General features: G+C 35.9%; 1 non-coding gene across 1 annotated transcript; it reads right to left on the minus strand.

Annotated features, from left to right (window-relative positions):
* Positions 1 to 4,105: 4,105 nt before the first annotated feature.
* On the minus strand, positions 4,106 to 4,179 carry TRNAT-AGU (transfer RNA threonine (anticodon AGU)). The gene has a single exon. It is a non-coding gene; the product is annotated as a tRNA-Thr (tRNA).
* Positions 4,180 to 7,478: the final 3,299 nt, after the last annotated feature.

A 7,478-nucleotide genomic window follows, 5' to 3' on the forward strand; every position in this document is an offset into this window, starting at 1 on the left:
TAAGCTCTGTATTACTAAATCTTGGTATTTCTAGCCTGGCTCCTACTGATGAGGCCTCAATAAAGGTCGAAACCGGTCTGGGTAGTGGCCCCTTGCTTTTAATATAAAACATCATACATCCCCTTCTTGGAGATGTGTTTTGGCATTAAGGGTAAATATTAAGATTAGTGATCAGAGCTTATGCCACCTTTACCACGAGTTGCCTTGGTCTTGCACTACCTGTAGGATCAGCTAGACTTGCATCACTTGCAGGCACAAACTTGACTTGTTTGTCTATTTGCTTACTTGGGAAATGGAGTAAAACCAGGTTTAAAATTACTTATATATATATATATATATATACATATATATATATATATGTATTTTGAATGCCGTCATTAGATTTTGTTTATCAACTTTTTGGAATTTCTAAAAAATTCTTTAAAGATTTTCTGAAATGGTAAGGTCTATATTTTTAATCTGAAAAATCATTTTTTTAATTAAAATATATTTACATTTCTTTGCACTGTGACATCATTCTACATAATTTCAATTCTACTCCGGTACAAAATATACTTTTTCAGGTTCTCTATCCTAAATAGTTTCTTTTATGAACCTTGTAATAATATTATTTACATTTCAGATGTTTTCATAATTTTGTTAAAATAAAATAAATATGTTATTATTATTATTATATTCCTGATACCTCCAAGGAGTCCGAAGACTCATCGCGGGAGGACATGTTTGCACAGAGAAATAAAATAAACAAAATTTTTATGTCATATAACTCGGAAAAATTGCGGATGCACTGCTGGTTGCTTATACACCAGGCAATACTGCATTTCTCGAAATTCTTTGCTTTTAATACGCCAAACGTTTAGCTTTTTGGCTTACTAAGTTTACATGCTGAAGGGCAAAGGGCTTTGAGCCTAGATTATAGTAATTGTACACGCGATAAGACTCATTCGGTTGACCAGTCTTACGCATTTACATTATGTTTATTTCAACATGCAAGAGCAGCCACCTGTAGGCTTGAGAAAGAAACAAAAATAAATATATAAAAGCATTATTACAATATACGTAAAGAAATTCAGATAGCTAAACATTACTCAATAATATACCTGAGTTGAGATTTATTTATTTATTCTTTGCATTTATTTCAGTGCTGCATCTAAAATGTTAGGATATTTTTTTTACCACCAGTAGGATTTCAGTCATTCGTTTCCGTTTCCGGTGACTCCACCCAACAGTCGCACAATAAGACCTTCGGCTGCTCTGCTTTTCATATCGTTCCGCTCGCCCACGGCAATATGAGGAAACGGAAAAGTTTAAAGGGAACATAGAAAGGAAATGAATGATGGGACTGACCCGTTGCGATGTTCTGTCACCTGTACTTCCTCTGCTTTCCCCCGGTCTTTCGAACCATCAGCCCTCCGATCTCGATGGAAACAAACGAGAGGATGATGACGTTGGGATAGTTGATAGTCACTGAATGAGCTAATTGCGTACAGGACAGTTCAGCGGGTCGGAAGATTCAAATTATGTCAATTACAACTTTCATACGCAAGTCGACGTCTGCGTATTTTTTTTCATCATATTAAAAATACAGTATATAAATTACCACAACACGTACATTCCGTGTTGCGATATAAAATATAAAATGCGAAATGTATAATTTCCAAATATTAAAAACTACTTTCGATAAAATCACTTCAAAACGCTTTTATATATGTTTTGTAACATTCGAACAAATAATATTTATTTTTAACAGCGTTTTTTTTTTTAATTTAACAAAACATTTTAATTCCTTTTCTATTTACATTTGCCAGACGTTTACTAAAATGATAATTACTTTAAAAAATTTTAAAATGTTTTAATAATTTTAACCAACTATAAAATAGTTAGTTGATTATGTGATATTAAAAATATTATTATTATTACATGACACCTCCAGGGAGTCCAAAGACTCATCGAGGGAGGGCACCTGCTCCAAATTTTCCATCTTTACCATTCCACTAACCGCAACCTTCATCATCCATACCAGCGCCATCTACCACTATTTTCACAGATAATCACAAACATCCATGCCCATTGGCGCGATTCGAACTCGCAGCCTTTTGGCTGGAGAGAAGATACGCTAACCATTCGGCCAACCAGGCCGGGAAAAAGAAAAAAAAAAGAAAAGAAAAAGAGTATGTGCGCAATTAGTTATTACAGAAGAGGTGATCTATGATAAATTAAGGAAATCAACTGGCGATCTGTCGTGGCTTGATCAACTGCATGAAAGACAAATCAACAGTGTCTGGGACTGAGTTTCAAGTCAGTTATTTACGGCAATGTCAGACTGTATACTAAAGCTCAGGAGGATTAATAAAATAGACGAATCATGACAGACGAAATATTCAGGAGCTGGTGAGAAAGAGAATGTTACGGAAATTATTTAAAAAACAAGGTACTCCTCATGAACAGAAGTGGAGATAAGGCAAAAGGTATGGGGCCACTACTATAGCCAGAAAGGAAAAAAATTACTTCTTTTTTTTTTAATTTATAGTTTAGTTGCAAACAATTACGGAATGTAAACAGGGGCGCGCCAGTAGTGTGCGGCGCCTGTGTGCAAAACTTTAGTTGGCGCCCCTATACCCAGTAGCACGCCAGTAGTGTCCGGCGCCTATGTGCAAAACTTTAGTTGGCCCTCCTATTGCCCCCCCCCCCTCCAATAAAAAAATCACTTTAAAAAACAGTGTGCTTCGCACACACTGCACATATGACCGGCGCGCCCCTGAATGTAAATTAGAATTTAATGTGAGCTTCATATTAATAAAGCTCACGTACTCCTTCCACATCATAAAGCTGTGGAAGGAGTACGATATCGCCACCTATATACCAATAAGCGTGGAGTCGGCATTTCCCTTGACTTGGTTCTTCAGTAAAAAATTAATAATTAATATTTCAATAAGTTGTAGTCTGGGAGAGGGATAGTTCCGAGTTGTAGAAAGAGGGAAAAACATTGCCATTGCACAAGACAGACAGACACAGAGAGAGAATCCTAGTCGGTGGTGTTTAGATATACGTCAATGTAGTGGTAGAGGTATTAGAGAGACTAGTAACAGATAGAATATAATCCTGGATTAATGTGAATAGAAATTCTTCGAGAGAATAGCAATGGTTTGTTAAAGGGATGTCTTGCTTCAAGTAAGCCGGTTACATTTTATAATATAAAAACAAGTCCATTGGACAAATTTAAAGAAGATTAGCATCCGTAACCCCTCCCCACTCTTTAAGATCAGTGGCTTATGTCAAATTTGATAACATTAAAATCGCATGGTATATACACATAAGACACCTGAGTCCACATGCGCATTTATCAGATGAGCGTGGTGGTGATATTTGGGGTATAGTTGGCATATCGTAGCACTACGCAGAATCTTAACTTCCTTTCATGGGTAGTTGCAAAACTATTCCCACCTGTAAGGCTCCGTGTTGATAATTGTTGGTCTAGCAGCATTCGATATTTTCTTGATATTCCCAGGATCCATACAAGGTTTGACGTGTGAGATTCGGCTACAGTAACTCAGTTGTAGTAGGGGTCAACCAGGTTATGTTTGGTTAACTGTTATTCATAGTCAGCTACCAATGATTAATTTATGACATCCTACTTGTATTGTAATAACCTGGCAATGAAGACATGCCCACAACGTGGCATACACTTACAACTTTTCATGAATAACTGCAGTTCTTTTCTGTAATTGAACTTGGGTTCAATTATCAACATTCACGCAACACTGATTCTTTTTCGCCACATCACTTACAGCCTATTTTGTGCTGCCATCTACATGGCAATGAAATAATATTATTTCGTCATATAATATAACAAGAAAGTTATTGCATATTTCAACAAGAAAACGCCATGGATTAGAGCGTCTATAACAAGTGGTTAAAACTCGCATTCTAGTGAACAGGAGATTGTGGGTTCAGGTATCATCAGTGCTTTTCAAATTATGATTATTTATAATTTTTCTACATATTAATGTTTTAATTCTATTTTTTCATTTTTGGTTAAAAATTTGTTCTTTGTGGGGAAATTTTTGGGATCGCTTTTGAGGAATTGTTACTAAATAGAAAAGAAAGGCACCGGTGGGATTCGAGCCCACGATCTCCTGTTTACTAGACAGACGCTTTAACCAACTAAGCCACGGCGCCTGCTGTTGAATTTCCTTACTAAAGTTCTCCCATTTATTCCCTCTTTATAAGAAGTAATTTTGTCACTATTAAGTTTAACCTTCATTATCTTTCTTCTATAGATAGATAGATGGGCAACTTGGCTTTCCGCAACTACATATTATTCGGATAGAGCAATCAATCCCAACTTATTAATCTGCTACGTATGTTTTTCAGTTCCTTCCTGCTTCTTAAGACACTAGATAATTTAACGTCAGTTAAAAGTCCTAAGAGTTTTCCTCCATTCAAGACGGCATAATAACTCATGTAAAAAAGATACTATGGAAACATCGTTGAATGCAGGACATTGAATCATCCGAAGTTCATAGGCTACTTGCACAACCAATAAATCCATGATTACAGACTATGAATGCTCAGTGGTGATTAGATCTAATGTTATTACTGTACATCAAGACACTTCAAACATTGGAGGAGTGGAAAGTATTCGCTACAGTGTACATTCTTGGTATTAACTCATTTATCCATCAGACAGAAGAATAAATCATATGGTAGTTTGGATTTGGCAGGCTTGCAAACGGGATTGCATCCTGCCAATTATGAAACTGGTGTTAGTATGTGACTGCATTTTATGGTATTAGATATATTTTTGTTGGGGAATAATGATCAAATCATACCTTCAAATCCTGGATAGCCAAATTTCCTTGTGATGATGATGATGTTGAGTCCCCGTAGTTCAGTCGATATAGACGAAGCTCTTTGGTCGGAAAGATCTGGGTTCCATTCCCGTCAGTGACGCGAGGAACTTTTATTTGGTCTCTTTCGATGAAAGGGGCGTAAGCCGGTCTCATACAGCGGTGGAAGGTTTTTTTTCACCAGGAAACTCCAGTTTTTCGTCCCCAGAACAGGCAAATCTGTCCCGTGAACACATACGGATTACAGTTATGAATATTGACCTTAGGGGATGCAGCAGAGTAGTGATGACAAACCGACTGCATTAATTCGTCGTAAGCCCTTCATCAGGAGGGACTTAATCCGTCCTAAGAGACGGATGAGAAGGATAGAATGATAATATAAATTTGTGATGAAGAGCTGTACATTTTTATGGACAAAATGGATGGAACATATTAAAAGAATGAAAACAGAATGCTTACCAAAACCAGTTTTAAATTACAAACTATGATGAAAACGAAAACTAGGACGTCTTCTAAAGAGATTCAATGATGACTTCTAAGGCCAGAACAAGCCACTCTAGGCCTAAATCCTTGAAAAGCGTGATCATGATGATTTTCCTTCTTAGAAATAGGGATGCTTTGGGATGTAACCTGACAATAACATAGTATTGGACAAGAAGCTGAGACTGCAACAAACTGGTTAGTTGCAAAGTTGTAAAATAATGAGCTATGGCTTAATTGGTTAAAGCGCCTGTCTTGTAAACAGTAGATCTGGGGTTCGAATCCCATCGGTACATCTATCTATGCATTTCTGAAAAAGATGTTTTTTGTCCTTTTCTTTTATTTCATTCAACTTTTATTTTCTTGAATTCTTGTGAAACTAGCGGGATTTTGATATATTCAAAGGGAAGATAATAGCGATCGCCTCCTCACTCACTCAAAAAAAAAAAAAAAAGCAGAGGCAAAATAATTTCTTAATTATTCAGTTCCAAATTCTCGTGCATTGAGCTTGAGTCCGAATTTGGGCAATTAACTCAGCTGGCTTTCTATTCCCACTACTGCATTTCCTATGGACAAGTATTAACGAGTATGCATATAGATCTATGTATTCACGTGGCCGGTTTGCATGTTTTGAAGGACAGAAAACCCGAGTTTCCTGGAGAAAACTCTTCACCTCCACACCAGACCAGCTAACTCAACGTTTCATTGAAAACATCTGCTAAAGATCCCTCACATCATAGACGGAATTCGAACTTGGGTCTTTCCAACTAAAGGGCTCTTCTACAATTGAGCTATGAAGGGTCTAATTCGAATTCTTATATAAAACTTTATTTAAGAATTTTAAATAAAGTTATTTGCACAAAATTAAATAAATGACAAAGGCAGATTAATTGTGGACTTTATCTTTAGTGTTCTCAGTTACATTTGTTTATGTAACTAATATGGATGCTCATTTCATATAATGGTCTGTGATTGAATTGCTGTACACATGAAGAGAAGCATTAGCCACTATAATTCGTCAGGTACTCCTCCAGCGAATGGATAAGTTTCCATCGATTAGAACAATGCCCAGAAAGTGCTGCATAGTATTTAGGATGGTTAGTTCCAAATCACCCTAAATACCCATATTTAGAAAACCATCATCTGTGTATCCTCACAGAAACGCTGTTTAACAAGATTCATACTGACGATCCAGCACGAATCAGAAGTTTCAAGTCGATTTCGAAACATTACTGCAGAACTAGAATAATGATGCTATGTGCAATGGAACCCATGATGCTAGAGACGTCATACAAGCAGGAAGAACTGTTTTAAAGATATCATAACATGAGACATGGTGGTTTCCTTACAAACCTAAACTTAAGCAGCAATCAACAACCACTAACCTGAAAAAAAAAAAAAAAAAAAAATCAAATAGTTTAAGTGAACAACATTACTTAAATTAACAATTTCTCATTTCTAACGTCGGTGTCGCTAGTGGTATTACCATTAGCAAACTGCATACGTTTTTGATGATAACGGTGTTACCGCTGTCGATTATTTAATAATTTCTTTTTACTAACTATGATCATATATTAATCTATGATTAAACTGCTTAATATTATTACTAATTAACAATTTTGTAAATTAATTTTACAGATGTTCAAATGAGGTTAAAGATGAAACACAAGCGAAGCCTTTAAATGGTTATGCATCAAAGACAATAAGTTAATTCCCTAAATTGTTAACCAAAAAGACAAAGATGAGTTGGTTTGGAAGTTATTTGGAATTACTACGGAAGCAGCTAATACCATAACGTATTGTTTGTTAACTGCACGTGTTCTCTGAACAAGTGTCTTTTTGCGAAATAAACTAAGTTTCACACTACTTATAACGACTTTTCAACCTTCAGTTGAAAAGTCGTTATAAATTAGATAAAAAATAACCTTTTTTTTTGCCATTTCTTCGCTCCTAAACAATGATTGACGGGTTCGTTTGTATGTACAGCAATACCTGCCTTATGATGTTTCGCTTTACGACGACTCGCTCATACGACGCTTTTTAATTATGGCCAATGCCGATTTGTACTGACATTCGCTCATACGACGGTTTTAGAGAATTTTTATAACTGTTTATAAGTATTATTTTATTTTATTGTTCTTAACAATG

This window comes from Typopeltis vanoorti, chromosome 2, assembly GCF_054136105.1.
Source record: "Typopeltis vanoorti isolate ZY-2024b chromosome 2, IOZ_Tvanoo_1.0, whole genome shotgun sequence".
In the NCBI taxonomy this organism is placed as follows: Eukaryota; Metazoa; Arthropoda; class Arachnida; order Uropygi; family Thelyphonidae; genus Typopeltis; species Typopeltis vanoorti.